The sequence below is a fragment of the Schistocerca gregaria genome, chromosome 4 (genome assembly GCF_023897955.1).
Source record: "Schistocerca gregaria isolate iqSchGreg1 chromosome 4, iqSchGreg1.2, whole genome shotgun sequence".
Taxonomy (NCBI): Eukaryota; Metazoa; Arthropoda; class Insecta; order Orthoptera; family Acrididae; genus Schistocerca; species Schistocerca gregaria.
In genome coordinates, this window is record NC_064923.1 from 482,036,788 (window position 1) to 482,054,980 (window position 18,193).

The following is an 18,193-nucleotide window of genomic DNA, read 5'->3' on the forward strand; positions in this document are numbered from 1 at the left end:
AGCCCGGAGATCCGAATGGGGGACTATTTTACCTCCGGAATATTTTACCCGAGAGGACGCCATCATCATTTAATCATACAGTAAAGCTGCATGCCCTTGGGAAAAATTACGGCTGTAGTTTCCCCTTGCTTTCAGCCGTTCACAGTACCCGTACAGCAAGGCCGTTTTGGTTATTGTTACAAGGCCAGATCAGTCAATCATCCAGACTGTTGCCTCTGCAACTACTGAAAAGGCTGCTGCCTCTCTTCAAGAACCACACGTTTGTCTGGCCTCTCAACAGACACCCCTCGATTGTGGTTGCACCTACAGTACGGCTATCTATATCGCTGAGGCACGCAAGCCTCCCCACCAACGGCAAGGTCCATGATTCATGGGGGGAGGATTATGACATGAGTACATACATAAAAGATCGGAATAACTTTCGAAACATCAACTTCACACATGAGCATTAAAACAGAACAGATAAATAATGTTTAAACATCTTTACAAAGCAAATAACATATTACCAGAAAAATTCTACAACGTAACTCTCATCAGATAAACACATAAAGACAGGAAGAACACAAATACCCAAGGATACACAAACACATAGTGGGATAACACAAGAGGAAAGGGCAGGGTTTGTTTTCAGTGTAACATTTGGTACTGCAGTCCAACCCGAAACTTCATTCCATAAATCTTTCGTCTTATTTCAACATTTGTTTCCACCAAAAAAATCTTATCCAAGCATGCTTTCTGTATTTATATGTTCACATATTTCTTACCTCATTATTTATTTTCCAGTGTCTTACCTCATCATTTATTTCCAAGAAAATCCTACCAATACCTGCTTTCTGTACATTTTTCGTATAACTTCTCAATACATTTCTTCCAATTCATCACAACTCGTTCTCTCATATAGTCTACCCCCTCTTAAGCTAACTTAAATATACTGGACTCAGATGCTTAACAAGGGATGAGGCAATGCAGCAGAACTAAACAATTAACACAAACAACAATGACAAAAAAATGGACATTGGCAAAGCAGTTGCAATATTATAACTAATATAAGGCACTGTGGAACAAATAAGAAAAATAAATCAGTAGTAAAACTAACTTAACAGAGTAATACAAAGTGAAATTTAGTAGCACTATCCCTGGCAAACAGCAGCAGCAAATGCAGTAACTTATATCTAAACATGACAAAGCTCAATCAGAAAAAATATTACAGTAAAAATGGCCATCTTTAATACCTATGTCACATCTTAATACTAGAGTGATGCATCACGATAAGTTACTGTAACAGACAAGTTACCAAATGGTTAAAAAAAATTTTATGCGCTTCCTCTGAAGGGAAATGTCTGTTTTTCCTCTCTTTTCTACGAAAGTACATTATAAAATAATTCTTTACTGGGTCTGTAGACAGAAAATAGTGATAGTAGTACATCTATTACATTTTATTTTAATCAATGCCGCAGTGCAACTAGAAAATATATATATAACAAAATAGGCAACTATATATACAATGCAATGTGTGAAATGTCATTCACTAGGCAAATGGCGTCTCCAAAGGCAGTAAAAAAATCTCTCAACTAGAAAGACAATAGATGTAGAAATATTTCTCATCATTTCATTAGGAATTTTAGTAAATATCATAAATTATGAGCACGAAACTGTAATAATATGTTTTCAAATTTGAGCGTGTCGTATTTGCAACTCTTTCTACAAAGGAATGTCAATAGCGAGGATAATGGCCTCTTTTTTTTTTCTCCACCTGTGCCTCATACAGGTACACACTAATGGGTTATTTCCAGGCGACTGTCGCACAGCTGTGTGCCCACGACGCATTACGTGAGGGTATTCACTTAACTTTCTTACCGAAATATTTACAACAGCAGTTTCCGCTACAGTAACAGTCTCATATAAAAATATTTTCACACGTTCAGAATTTGCATTACGAATGTGTAGAAAATAAAATTCTATAAATATAAGTGTCCTAAAAATTTTCGTCAGCATCGTAATACATTCACACATGTACACACATTTCATAATTCTTAAAGTACAATTCTTAGTATCCAACATCCTTTTCCACAAATCCGAGTCCCTAACCACTACTCATTACTTCTTACCTTATTATACATATACATATTCGTTGACACTTCAATATTTCATCATAATAAATACATAGCATAATCCAATTCCGCATATAGCATCAGCTCATTGATCATAAACATACCGCAACAGCATAATACACGTAGTCATCGTAATAATAACATCATAACACCTCAGTCAAATCTCAAAATCGTCGTAGCTTTCTGCAATAATTTCAAAACCTATAAGAATTCTCTACTAATTTCAATAGTGTCATCTATCTCAAATGTACTTTATAAATCATGACCCCATACCAAATGCGACATTCAAAGCTCTCATAGTATCACAATGGTTCTGAAAGAAATATGAACATTTCACAAAGTTCAGACAAAATACAATTTCATAAGTGTCAAGTTATCCAACTGTGTAATTACGTATACATCTGTCACTGATGTAGTAAAAATAATGTTTGTTTCTCTGTTAAATAATCAGATCACTGTGTAATTTATGTGTTAGAGAAATATGGTACCGATGTGTAAAGTTGTATAAGCAAATACCATATTACCTAGGGCTCCTTGTGCTTGCCAAACACATGGTACACAAAGTAAGCGTGTACCCCCCTGAGGATTAATGTAATTATCCTCAGGTGTTACAGATTACAGCAATGGAATGAAATGTTATTACGGAAAACATTCCTGGTAATTGAAAAATCTTGAAAAATAAATGGTTTAAGTACAAAATTAATCACTCAAATGCGTGTCCTATAGCGCTAAATGTGCATCTTGCTGTAAGATAATTCTGTGGAAGTGTCGTAGTCATCGTCCTCTGTAAGCAAAGTTCTGCTGAAGTCAATGTACTTACCTCATCATAAACGAAAGTGAAATGCTTTGGGTATAGATATCGTAGTTTTTGCGTACCTGACCGTGATCAAGAAAGTACTATAATGTAGCGTATTGTTGTGCTACGGAAAAGGCTGTATCATTGTAGCTATACCACAGAAGTTACTACTAAAACATGTTTTACTTTCCAGAATAATACATAAAACTGTGCAGACATAAAACAGATACACCGCAAAAGCAGCATTGAAAATTGTCGCTCATTAGTAGCGTCGTGATAAAATCGTGTAGCTGTCACATAAACTAACCACTGTGTCATCTGGTTTCTCTCAGAAAGAACTTTAAATCTAGAATGTATTTTCAAGTAAACCAAAATGTTGCATTAAAATCTCATTGGCAGTCCTGGTAAATGTTCTAAGTGTATGAGCCTTATAGTCGTTACGTAATCGTGCAACTATCAAGCAAGAATGTACACACACAATAACACTGTGTCGTCTATTCACTATCACAATGCAGTGGAAATTGCCGTCTAAATATGTTCCCTAGGATGTAGACTGGATAGTTAACTTCAATACATTATTGCATGATAACAGTTTCAAAGTGTGACAAATTGTAATAGTAGCGTGAAGTGAAAAATTTTATAGGAAAGACTAAGTTAAGAGGCAGATTATCTCTCAATAAGCGGTTTTACATGTGACGTGTGGTGCAATTCTTTACTCTTCATAGTATGCAGAGTTTCAACTTCAACGCAATTATCTGTAAGGTCCATTGTCAACTAGAAAGAATTTGTGACTCAAGTGTTTCTTCTTATGTGAGAATGAATGAGCTTTAATGAGAACTTTCTGACCAATATATAATTTCTTTGCATTTGGTTTGTCGTGTAATTTTCTCCTTTTGTCTGCTGCAGATTTTATATTTTTAATAGCTGAATCAATTATGTCTTTGTGTCGAAGTTTCCGTGCATTCGGAAAAGGTACAAGCTCTCTGATTCTGTTCGATGGTTCTTCATTCTTTAGTACAAGAGTAGGTGGTAAAGCAGTGGAGTCGTGAGGCATTTCATTCAACACGTTTTCAAATAAGTGAAAATATCTGGCCCAATGCTGATGCTTTCTGCGACAATAAAGTCTGCAAAGCTTATTGATTTCCTTCATAATCCGTTCAGACGGGTTACAATGTGGTGAGTACAATAAAATAAAAACAGGTTTGATTTTATGATTCCGAAGCGTGCGTGACCAAACAGCAGATCTGAATTGCGGTCCGTTATCTGAAATGACTTTACTAACGTGTCCAACTTCACGTAAGAAATTTTTAACAAAGGCGTTGGATACAGACCGTCCAGTGGCTTTACGTAACGGAGTGAAAGAAACAAATTTTGCAGTAAGTTCAACAGCGACTAGAACGTACGAAAATCCATTAGATGTTCTGACAAGCGGTCCCAAGAGATCAACAGCAGCAAATTCTTTTAATTTAGAAGGAATGATAGGAAACAATGGAGCACGATGCGAGACAGTAGATGGTTTCGCCTTTTGACAAAGTTTACAAATAGACAAGACTCTTCGAATTCTCTTTTCCATATTGTGAAAATAACCAGTCGTTCGAATAATATGATAACATTTTCGTGGACCAAAATGTGCGTAGCCCGAAATGAATGTACCAGTTGAGCTTATTAACAAAATCGTCTGGAATGCAAAGTACCTATAGCTTGTCATCAACAGTGCAGCGTTTGAAGAGTATGTTGTTTCTAACCAGATAATAATGCCGAATCTGAGTGTGCGGCTTTTCATGCCATTTACTTTTGATGTCTTTCCAAATCGGATCTTTATCTTGTTCATGAGCAATGTCCTTTAAAGATGTGGTGATGAAGTTTTCAAAGGCGACTTTCTGAATGTAAAGAATACTGAAATTTTTCTCGAGGTTGCCTTCTGTGTTACTTTTCTCAAGCCCTGCCGGTGTGGGTGACAGTGCGTCCGCAACAATGTTCTCCTTTCCGGGAATGTAGACTATTGTGAAGCGGAATTCTTTCTGGGACAATGCCCACCGTTTTAACCTGTCATGACTTAATTTTGAAATAAGAAATTGTATTGCACGATGATCACTGTATACTTTTACGTGCTTACCAAAACGAAAGAAACGGAATTTCTTCAATGCCCAAACGATAGCTAAAGCTTCTAATTCAGTAACGGAATAATTTTTTTCAGATTTTGTTAGCACTCGACTAGCAAAAGCAATGGTTTTATGAACAGTAATGTCATTTTCTATGGCTTCTTGAAATAAATGGGCACAAAGACCGACTTTAGAAGAAACCGTGCTAAGGCAAAAGTCTTGTGAGTGATCTGGATGAGCTAGTATTGGCGGGTTAAGTAGCGATTCTTTCAAAGAATTGAATTCCAACTGTGCTTTTTCGTCCCAGTTCCAAATAGTATTCTTTCCAGTGAGAGAACCAAGTTTTGGTGTAACTAGAATTTCCATATTCAGAAAACTACGGTAAAAATTGACGGGACCTAGAAAACTGCGGACTTGTTTTTTTGTGGATGGAACTGGAATGGCTCTGATTGCTTCTGACTTTTCAGGATCCGGCTGAATGCCTTCAGAAGACATAAAATGTCGCAAAAACCTCACCTTCTATCTACCGAATTCAGACATTTCCAAGTTAACTGTAATTCCAGATTCAGCAAAAATACGTAACAAACTGTTGAGGAGGCGATTATGTTGTTCCCATGAGGCTTCTGCTATTAGAATATCATCCACATATAAGGAGATGTGACGTTTTAAGATATCAGGTAATATGGAATTTAGCCCGCGAGTGAACTCTGCCGAAGAAATGTTCAAATCAAAAGTAAGTTTCCGAAATTGATAATAAACGCCGAAACAAAGAAAAGCTGTGTATTTTCTACATTCCGGATGAAGTTCGATCGGATAAAAGCTGGATCTGAGGTCAATGGAAGACAACACTTTTACACCATTAAAATTTTGATGAAGTTCTTCCATCGTCTGCGGCCTGTCTGTTTCAGGAATGATGATAGTATTGATTTGTCTCGAATCTGAGACAAGCCTGATCGATCAATTTTTCTTCTCAACGACATGTAATGGAGTGTTGTATGAGCTTACTGCAGGCTCAATAATGCCCTCGTTAAGCATAGATTGTATTTCTGTTCTAACACGGTCCCTATAATGCGCCGGAATTACGTATGGTCTAACACAAAATTTAGTATGCTCACGAACACGAAATTGGTATTGAAATCCCTTGATTGTTGTTGTTTTGTGAGTAAAAACTGTGGAATGTGCTTGTAAAATATCAAAAAGGTCCTGCCTATCAGTGTCATTACTATTCTCAATTGTTAGAATTTTATTCTGAATTAACTCATTAGTATCAAATATGTCGTCGATATCATCCCTGTCAGTCCTTGCAGAGTGATTGTTAGTGTCAAGTTCCGTAGAAAATTCCGAACTGATGTCTAACAGAAGGTAAAGCCGATTAATTTCTTTGTCATGGTTTGAGAGCCAATCTTCAAATTTCAAAGCTATTGACTTACCTTCTTTCTCTAAACTTATTTCAGCATCGTGAAAGTTTAAGATTGCTTTGTATTCATTCAAAAAGTCTACTTCTAGTATAATTTCCGTCGACAATAATGGATCAATAAGAAAGTTCATAGAGTAGCTGTGGTTTTGACAAAAGAATTCTAAGTTGGTTTGTTGGCGGACATCTACACTTTTCCAATGACTGCACCTTGTAATTTAATCTTGCGTAACGGAAGTGTGGGGCAATCGTTCGATTTGATGCGTTTGCTAAAAGCTGTTTCACTAATTACCGAAATGAGTCAAGTACTGTCGTAAATTTTACGTCATTTACTGTAATGTGAATCACAGGATATGCAATGTTGTTATGTTTTACGTCGTGTTCCTGGAGTAAGATGTCCTTAGTGTCTTCCATTTTTACGTAATTAGTAGCTACGGCAGCTGCGTCGTCAGTTTCATACGAACGTTTTGTGGCCGCCAGCGGTATGAACCATTGCCTATTGTCTCTTTGTTGGCGCGCGTCGTTATTGGGATTTGGAGACCTAACTTCTACAAATTCACCTTGTCGAGAGGGCCCTGCTCTGTTTGAATCCCGCCAGTTCTGATGAAATTCAGGTCTGTCGTTACGATCATATCGTTTGTCGTCATGTCGGTAGATTCCATAGTTTCTTTCTTGTCGGTCACGTGGTGGAGAATTTCTCCCTGAATCGTAACTGCGCGCTGGACCGTTGCGTCTGAAGTTATTCTGTCTCCCTTGATAATAATTATTTTGGTTTCCATATTGTCAGTTTCTCTGGCGGAGAGGCGGCCTTTCCCTTTAATTACTACTACTCTGCCAACGGTTATCATACGGGTGGTGTCTGTTTTGGTCACGATTTGCGTTGTAAGAATAGCCTTGTCGTGTATTATTTCTGCCATCGCGGAATTGTGACAGATGTGACCTGTAATTGTTGTGCTCCTGTTTTCGCGTTCCGCGATTGTCAGTGTCAATTTCCAGTTCTTGTAACAGTCCCTGAAAAGCTTCAATGTCGTCTTTGCAACGTCCTGGCAAAATAATATGTCGTAAATGTTCAGGTAATTTGATAAAGCGAATGCGGATGAGTTCTGAGGGGCTGTATGGGTTTGACAGGTACTGATTCTTGTGCAACATGTCTTCAAAATATTTGACAAGACTGGAAAATTCAGATTGTTCGAAATGTTTCATCATTACGATGCTATGTTTTACTCGGTCTTGTGTAGCTTGAGACCAATACGCTGAGAGGAAGGCATGATAAAATTCTCCTTCACTGTGACAATCGTGAATGACCGATCGCATTCTTACGGCTGGTTCATTCTCCTAGTAGCCACACATAAATTCTAACCTGAGCTCCAATGACCAGTTGGAAGGAAAACAATGAGAGAATTGATAAAGCCATGCTTGTGGATGAATGTCGTTGTCAGAATTCTTAAGTGTTTTGAATTTACGTGTAGTAATGAACAGCTTATAGTCAAAATCATCGTGTCGGCGAGTCGCATATCGGTCATTGTTACATCGTGTCGGCGGTTCCATCTCAAAATACGGTGCACCTTGCAAATTTCTTTCATAATTTCCGAAATCCCCTGTGTTATTATTTTGTGGCTTTTCCGTATTTCTAAGTCCCTCTTTCTGTGCTGGAGCGCGAGTGTCCTCTAAAATATGTAATTCTTGTATTACCTGTGTCAACTGATCTTGTACGTCCCGGATTTCTCTTTTGTACTGTGTATTGATTTGATTTTGATTTTGTTTGAATTTTCTAATTTGTTCATACTCTTCTGTGTCAGTGAAGGCTAAGGGTTTTGTGTCATTCAGATCATCATCTACCTTTGTAGATAAGTTAGTGAACTGGTCCGAAAGTTCGCCTACTTTCTCCGATAGTGAACACATTTCGTCAGTGTGTTTTTCTGAACCAAGTTTCAGAGTATCCATTTGTGTTGAAATCGAATCTACTGTGTCCTTTAAGTTTTACTGAGTTTTTGCAAGTTATGTAACCCAGTCGGTTGATGCAACTGAGTCCATTTTAGCTTGCAAGGTGTCGTGATTTTCACGAACAATAGTTTGCAGTTATTTTATGGCTGCTTCGTGATTCTGTAATGCATTTTCATGACGCGAAAAAATAGGTTGAAAATGCTCACAAATTTGTGTTTGTACGTCATTACAGACTTTTTGACATTTCGATTCGATTTTATGTAACTCAGTAGTTAAATCTTCACGTGTTTGTTCAAGCGTGGTGTCTAACTTTTGAAGCTGTTGCTGTGACTGTTTTTGATTTTGTTCCATTGCGTCTAACTGTTGCTGTGTTTGTCTCTGGTGATGTTCCATTGTGTCTAACTTTCGAAGCTTTTGCTGTGTTTGACTCTGATTTTGCTCCATTGTGTCTAACTGTTGCTGTGTTTGTCTCTCATTTTGTTTCATTTGTTGCATTAATAGCAATAATAATGTATTAGTGTCTGGAATCTGTTCCTCTATGTTTTTCGGCAGTGCATTTGCACCGGCAACATTCACATTTTGACAAGCTGAAAATGTGTCTTGACTTATATGAGAAAACGGTGAGGACGCAAACCTGAATGTACAGTATTTGTAAGATTCTGTCCTGTCATTTCGGATTCCTGAGGCGAGCTGTTGCTGACCGATCGATCGATAATGCTTCCCTGTTCACTATTTGTTTCACTGCCTACACCATTACTTGCAGCCCGCTCCATTTCCCTATGCACAATTACCAAATTACTACTTTGAACATTAGTAAATTCATTACACGGTGGCGCCAACACACTGCTTTCGTCTTCACTGTCATTTCTCAGTTTACTTTGTAGCCTAGTATTACGTTTTTCACACGCCATTATTGTCACAATACTTCACACGACAACACAGAAAAACACAATTTGAAGAGCAAAAATAAGAGAACGCATTAACATAGCACTGAAAATAATATCTAGTTAATTGCAAGCGCAGCCGCGAAATACTTGGTGCAAATCTACATGCATGCCACAACTGTCTTACTGTACAACAATGAAATACTGCAACTACAAAGGAGATTCTCTCTACAATTACGCGCTAGCAACAAACAAAATCTACACTAATTACACAAACTACAAGAAAAAATCGGAAGATTCCAGTGAGGTATCCTTGGCTAAGGGTCGACATATGAAACGTCCCCTTAGAAAAATTTATACAAGACTGTGCTTAAACTGACACACAATATTATTTAGCGCAACGCAATCTGACTTTTAAAAATCCCTACGAAAGAATGGCCCTGACTAACATTAGCCTATACCTTTCACAAATCACTTACCTCACCAAAAATCTTCGTTACTCGAACTACTGCAATACAGCGAGCGCCACTGCTGCCAGCTAAATAAAAGATTCAAACTACGGAAGGCACTAACCACTGATAGGCATAGTTAGCGAATGAAAGATTTTAATAGAGAACAAACAATGTATTTACCTTAATAGTCATAATATATATAGCAGATCATGACATCCATTCTTACAAATTTCAAAACTCCGCCATTTCTCTCCGCACATCCACCACTGCTGGCGGCTCACCTCCAACTGCGCAACGCTACGCGCTGTTCACATCCAGCTGCCCAACACTACAATGGCAGACAACAATGCAACCTAGCCACAGACTGCACACAGCACAGCCAGTGATTTTCATACAGAGCGCTACGTGGCGTTACCAATAAGAAAACCTAAACAGCGTACTTACAGTTATTTGGAGTATACGGTCTTCCCTGTGTTTTGGGCTAGTAATTAAAACAGTCTTCTTCCAGTAGTTAGGAAAGTGTTTTGTTGCTTTTGTTAAATTAACATTAGAGAGCAGAATTTATTCAGAATATCTACTGAGGTGGTGCAACATGACGTACTAGATTTTGTATTGACCTGGGGCAAAGATGAGTCCAGTTCCCTCAAAGAAAAGAGGCAGTGATAACCGTTGTCATTGACGGGAAGAAGCCCAGTCGCACCCAGACCCAGTGCTCGGCAGCGGCAGAACACTTGATCTTCACTGTCGATGACTGTGATTCAGGAAAAAACGGTCCGACACAGTCTGATCAATAACTCTTTCGTTGGTCAATATACGACCCCCTCCCACCTCTCCCTGAAGTAGTCCACCGATGGCATTTCAAATGTTCTTCGGTTTAGTGCATCGACCTCGTGAGTTCGTAAACAGTTGCCATGGCCTCGTTTTACTGCGATTAATTATGTGGTTATATTTAGCCCTCGCCACTAGAAAAGTAGCTTGTCTGTCACTAGATAGCCCTAGAGCCTCACTTATAAACTACACGATGGAACAGAATGCCTTCTCGACTGTCTTTGCCATTGGTGGATCAGCAGCGAGGTGGATAGTGCTGGCGACACATCGGACGCTGGTTCTCTGTTCACAAACAGTATAACAACCAATTTATTCACGTCGCTGAACAGTGATCTAGGCGAATTATTTTCGGGCTCCATTTGGTACTCTGTATGTCCAGAGAGAGAAGGGGTCACCGGAATAGAGATCATCAGCTGCTTCCTAGTGAGTAATGTGAGAGACGCGCGGAGTCGATAAGGATCAACTGATGGCGGAGAACGACTCTGAAGGAGTACAGAGGGGCATTCTCTGAAACTTTTTGTCAGAAGAAATAGTTATTTGGACGATTAGATGGCCTGCACTGATCGACCACAAAAACAACTGGTACTGGAGCCATATGGAAAAAGATATGACCTGAAACACTTTTAACTGAGAAGACATGGGTGAAAGCACTGAGTGGTAAGATAAAGTCTTAAGAAATTAGATGACTCATGCACTGAGCACGACCTCTGTATACTTCACTATTGTTTAATGATAACACAGATTTATTTGCCTTATGTACTTAGAATAGTTGCAGGATGTATATTTTCCATCCAATAAACATTACATGTGAAGTTTCATGATGGTTAAGGTATATTCTGAGGTTATTTTATATTTACAAAATGAGCACCGCAGTCCTTAGGCACAGATACTTTCCTGGCATCCCTTTTCAAATTTGTGAAATAACTGGGCGTGTCATCAAATGGGCAATGAATTTAGTCTGCTTTCACACATTTTGGCTTTATATATACGTTCACACCCTTACCATGAGAAAAAAAGCGGAAGTGATAACGCGTTTGCTGTAGTACAAGGACTCCATTTCAAATGATGGTTTTAGCATTTCATTTAATGTTTGATTTACAGCAATGTTTTCACAGTTGCACCGCCAAAGAGGAGGTAGGAAAACGCGCGGCTTACAGGTTGCTTGAGCTAAGGTTTTTGGTAAGTACTGGGCTGCAGCTTAATGTAATCCAACTGATTGACAATTAATTTTATTGATGGTTGCTGTTCGACTGTACCATAAGCGGCGCTAGTGCAGTAATTGAGTAGTTAACTGATCTTAACTGATCTCCTAATACGGCTTCAGAGTCTTCGTTTCGTATTTAGAGACTAGAGAGACCGTAGTTGCTAGAAGGATGGAACCCTTCGTTCCCCTCTAGAACACTGAATACATTGCAGATCATGACCAAGACAGCAAGTGAACGGCTAAGCAACTAACACTGCAAAGCTATAAAGGCAGTATTCAAAAAGTATCAGACTGACGTGGAGAGTGGTTCATGGTTGGAAAAACGAATGTTTAGCAGTTCAGCATGTGTCCGAATCCGACAGTGGTAAGATTGTGGATAATCGAGACAGTGGTTGACAGTCAGCGATGCTGATGTTCACATTGGTCGCCCAAGAGGAGAGGCAAATTCTTGGGTCAGCTGCGCAGGATCGTACAGCCACGTCACGTAAGCTGAGTCAGTAATTGGCCTTGTTTGCAACAAGACAAATATCTCTGTCTACAAGACGACTACTGATGCAGCTTCCCTTGACGCAACAGCAGCAGGGAAGGGGGGGGGGGGGGGGGGGGGCGAGTCCACAGTGTTGCGACCAGAGGGAAATGTGAGCTCAGAGGTGGCATCACATCGTCCTTTCAGAAGTATGCTGCTTCTGCCTACATCATACCGCTAAACCTATCTGTGTGTGGACGCTCTGAAGAGAAAGAATATTTCTAGATTCCCTTAAGCGTCTTTATATTGGTACTGCGTTTTGCACGATGATATTGGGGGTCTTTGGGTTCGTAACACGATCGCTTCTGATTCGCACAGCCGGTAGTCTGAAAGAAGTCGAAAATGAACACACATCATACGCAAAGATAGGAGAACAGGCATTTTTATTTGGTCCAAGATGGCCGGTTTCAACAATCTTATGCTGCCACCATCTGATATTAGGGGAAAACAAAGATAATAAGCGGTGAGGCGGGAGGGGACTGGAGGGAGATTGCAGTTTATACGACGGATATGTAAAATATACTATATTCCACGTACCGTCTCGAACTTGCCACAAAATTGCCATGTTACATTACATGAAGTCAACACATAAAAGGCACTCCTCACGCATACACGTCTTGATAAAAATCCTGTCGATAAAATATACACAGCTGGTCAAATGCACATTACTTATAAAAAACACACAGTTAAAACCCTGGTATCGTCCATGCAAGTTGGTGACGAACGTCTTCCTCGTAAGCTTGCGGCACAACACCTTGGTGCCGGTGGAGTGCTAAGACAGCAGACCCACTAAGAAATTATCTATCTCGCCGCTGGATGGCGTGCATAGTACATGCTAAATTGTCACAAACGATGATTACAAACAATGAATAGCGGTGCACCAGAAACAAAGTTGGATTTTTCAAAGTGCGGATAAGACTATAAGGAATACCAACTGGCCACGCATATAAAATTACCATAGGCCTATGACCATGTAAAATCTGTAGTTATTACATATTGTCTGCTTATTGACAGTGCGAAAACAACATTAATAATCAAAAACTTAAGAAAAAATGTCTGTAATTTACTGGTGGAGTGTGAATGCTAAAGCGGCCAAACCTGGAGAGGTCTTGCGAAGTCTCCAACACCTGGTAAAAACGGGAGTGGACGCGGTGCTCATCTAATCCAAAGGCAGATGAAAACTTTACTGGTTGCGAGGTGTTTACTACAGATTCAGTTAAAATGATATATACCATAAAAATAATGTATATGCAAAATTAAAGGTATGATTGGGTCAAGATAGTACCCCCCCCCCCCCCCCCCCCCCCAATAATCTTTGTGTTCCCTTAGATCAGATGAAGGCAATATAATACTGTTAAAAGCGGTCATCTTGGAGCAATAAAAGTGTCTACATTGCGATCGTAATGTATGAACTGTGTCCTTTTGCAAGCATGCCGATCGCCCCACAGGACATCATGTGTACTGTAGTGGTCACAGTCGTTACAGTTTCGACATTTTAATGCCAGTGGCTGTACTGTATCTTCAAGATCTCTATTATGTTATATTTCAACAAGATAATTCAAAGTGCTAGTTGCCCATGTTGTCCTGACTTATCTGAACACAGAAGATATTCGACTGGCATATTCTCCAGATTTTTCACCCAGTAACGACACCTGGTCAGCGTTGGTGAAAGACTGGGACGTCATCACTCGCAAACCACTAAGATTGACGTTTGATGCAGCTTGGTGTAACGTACGCATGTCATCTAACCTCAATTGGACTCCATATCCAACCGAGAGAGACGCATTGTTGCTGACAAGGTGGCTGCATTTTGTGCATGTTGTACACAACGGTAAAGAGAAGTGGGCTACAGAGTGACGTGGCAACTGTTGTCATAGGAAAGTTGCACACTAGCAGAAATTATTGGCGAACAAGTTAACATAGTAAACATAAGTTTTACCTATATTACTCCAATTGTACGAAGATTCATTACAAATAATTCAGCAAGAAGCAGAGTCCAGCTGATACATTAGGAACAAAGATAAGTCTCTCTGAACTGAAGCATGAACAATGGTGTTAGAGCTACGACTAGGAGGTGTCGGCATGGTGTTATACTGAAAAGTGTCTAAGTGCAAGTAGGCTGTGTGTCTGCTACCGACTATCATATATCTCAGCGGCAGAGGGCAACCGCGGTGTGGAGCCACTGGAAGCGTGGCTCAGCGGGCTAGCACCATTGGGTCCGCCAGATCCTTCATAGTCGCTATCCGCTATCGGCGTCTGCGAAAACTTGCAAATAAGTTGTCAACTTTGGCGTCCATGCGCTGGTGTCGACACGTGACACCACAGCTGCTCTGTTCCAAATTTAACACTCTGTATACCGTTCAATGAAATACAATTTTAATTATGTAAAATGTAATATTTCGTTCTAGGCTATTCATCGTAGTGCTGCAATTACAGTGAAGAGCCATGTACTGTCCCGAATTAAAATTTTAGCAAATAAACACGAATTTATAATCTAATGGAACAAAACGTTTCGTGAAGTGCGCTTTGTGAATTATCTGCCATACGTTCTTCACCAGTTGTGGATAGTAATCTAGACAAAATGACTCTATGTATCCAGCCGACTGAGGCACTTACACTAAGGTGCTACAAGTCGTGGGATACATTTTAATATCGTATCAGACTTCCTTTTGCGGTTGTGTAAAGCAGAAACTCGACATGGCGTTGAATCAACAAGTAGTTACAAGCTCCCTGCAGTAAAATTGAGCCATACTGATTCTGTAGCTGTCCATAATTGCAAAAGTGTCGCCGGTGCATGATGTTGCAAACAAACTGTTTTCTCGATTATGTCCCATAAATGTTCAATGGGATTCATGTCCGGCGAACTGGGTAACCTAATCATTCACTTGAATTGTCCAGAATGTTCTTGAAAGAATCACGAACAACTGTGCCCTGGTGACATGGTGCACTGTCATTCACAAAATTTCATCGTTGTTTGGGAACGTGGAATCCATGAATGGCTGCAAATGGTCAGTATGTAGTCCAACATAACCGTTTCCAGTCAATGATCCATTAAACACAGCCCACACCATTATGGAACCACCACCAGCTTCTACATCTACGTCTACATGGTTACTTTGCAATTCACACTTAAGTGCCTAGTAGAGGTTTCATTGAACCATTTTCATACTACTTCTCTACCATTCCACTCTCGATTGACGCGCGGGAAAAAGGAACACCTAAAACTTTCCGTTTGAGCTCTGATTTATTTTATCATGATGATCATTTCTCCCGACGTAGGTGCGTATCAACAAAATATTTTCTCATTCGGAAGAGAAAGTTGGTGATTGAAATTTCGTAAATAGATCTCGTCGCAAAGAAAACGGCCTTTGTTTCAGTGACTGCCATCCCAACTCGCGTATCATATCAGTGACACACTCACCGCTATTGCGCGATAACAAGAAACGAGATGCCCTTCTTTGCACTTTTTCAATGCCTCCCGTCATTCCTACCTGGTAAGAATCCCATACCGCGCAGCAATATTCCAGCAGAGGACGGACAAGTGTAATGTAGGCTGTGTCTTTAGTGGCTCTGCCGCAACTTCTAAGTGTTCTGCCAACAAAACGCAGTCTTTGTTTCACCTTCACCAGAGTATTACCTATGCGGTCTTTCCAATTTAAGTTGCTCGTAATTGTAAATTCCTAGTTATTTAGTCAAATTGACAGCCCTTCGAGTTGTACGATTTGTCGTATAACCAAAATCTATCGAATTTCTTTTAGTTCCTTGTTTACCACTTGGGTCCATTGCTTCGTGGGGTTTGCGCCTCACTCAAACAGTACTGTCAGCTCTTACCTACTGAAATGGGACTGATCAGACGAGACCAGGGTATTCCATTAGTCTATGGCCCAACCGATATGGTCAGCCGATATAGTGCTGTTTAGCGAAGGCACTCGCGTCGGTCGTCTGCTGCCACAGCCCTTAACGTCTAATTTCACAGCACTGTCCTAACGGACGCGCTCGTCGTACGTCACGCAATGATTTCAACGGTTGTTTCACGCAGTGTTGCTTGTCTGTTAGCTCTGACAGCTCTACCCAAACGCCGCTGCTCTCGGTCGTTAAGTGAAGGCCATCAGCCAATGCATAGTCCTTGAGGAGATTGTAATGCCCGAAATTTGGTATCTCCGGCGTTCTCTTGAGTCTGTGGACCTCGAAATACTGATTTCCCTAACGATTTCCGAAATGGAATATCCCATGCGTCTAGTTTCTACTACCATTTCGCGTTCAAAGTCTGTTAATTCCCCTTGTGGGGCCATAATCACGTTGGGAACCTCGTCAGATGACCACCTGGGTACAAATGACGGCTCCACCAGTGCACCTTAAGTATGCGATACTACCGCCATCGGCACATGTGCATATCGCCGTCTCTTGATCTTTGTCACATCAGTGTAGAGCTCGTCTACTCCTGTACATACAGGAGTCTGTGTTATGGTAGGACACACACCCGTACGACCTCACACGACTGCAACGGTTATGGCATAGTCATCTGTAAATGTTGCCTTGAGACGCTGGGGGGAACGCTGCCCGGGTAACGGCCTCGTCGTAATGGCGAGTTGCCGAGCACGTTCTTCCGGGGGACGCGGGCGGCGAGCGCGGCTAATTCTGAATAAAGCACGGCGTCAGCTAATGCGGGTTTTTAATCTCGCAGCGACAAGGCCGCGACGCCCCTGCGCGCCTGATGAAGCCAGTTAGGCGAGCCCGGGGCCGGGGCCGTTGTAATCTATCAGCGAGTTATTGCGCGTGACGGCAGCTCGCGACAGCCAGAGATAGATTAGTGCCCGTGTTTTTTGCGCCGCGCCTGATAAATAAATCACCATTCGTTCGTCGCGATGTGACACGGTAACCCCCGGGGCCCGGATTAATAGGGCAAGTAACGCCCCGAGGATCGAGGATCGGGTAGCCCGCGAGCGGGGTGGCTGCCTGCTCCCGAGGCCTGGGATTGAATGGACGCTAATTTGTAGCGGGCAGCTGCAACTTGTGACGGGCGGCGCTTGCTGGACAAAGGACACGGACTGGCGTATCGCACACGACTCCGTACTGTCACTTACTTTGCTTGTACGCGTGTCTCTATTCGCTTAGAGCTTTTTTCATTTTTGTAATTATAAGAATGTACTCCGGAGTGGGACAAAAAGCAGGATGGACGGCTTTTAACTAAAAGATTTGCTGGTGACATTTATTGAAGCAGGCAGTTTTGGTGAGAACTCTTGTTTTTTGCCTTAATACACCTGTCTGTAAGATTTGTGTCTAGACTAGTCCTTGTACGCTAAGGCCGATCAAAAAGATAGGAAACTGGCGGAACATAAGTCAAGTATATTAAAATACGTATTATGAGCGGTCCGCTAGGTATGTGAGCTTCTGTTGTTGTTGTTATGTTCTTCAGCCTAAAAACTGGTTTGATGCAGCTCTCCATGCAACTCTGTCCTGTCTTCATCACCGAGTAACTAGTGCAACCTACAGGCTTCTGAATCTGCTTAGTGTATTCATCTCTTGGTCTTATAACACTTCTGTCCGCTACTGCTATACTATAAACATAAAGTTAGAAACAGGTGCTGAAATAAAACTATCTTGTTAAAGCAATTATGGTATAAAGCAACAGAGCAGTGTTACCCTCTGAGAGGAATTTTGTTATGTTGACTCTGTTGTACCTAACGGAGGTGGCTTATCGAAAGTGAAAGTCAGAATTACGTAAATATTTAAGTAGTAACAAACAATATTTTACGTATCTACACTGTTCAAAGAATAAAGAAAATGGTCGCCAGCCTAATTAGGCGTGAGAATGACTGACATTCGTGTTCAAGAAAACAGTTATTAGTAACTTTAACGGACAAACACAACCTATGCTTTGCCACACGTGAGTGCAATGAACTCTGACACCTGCATATGTTAACGTTAAAGT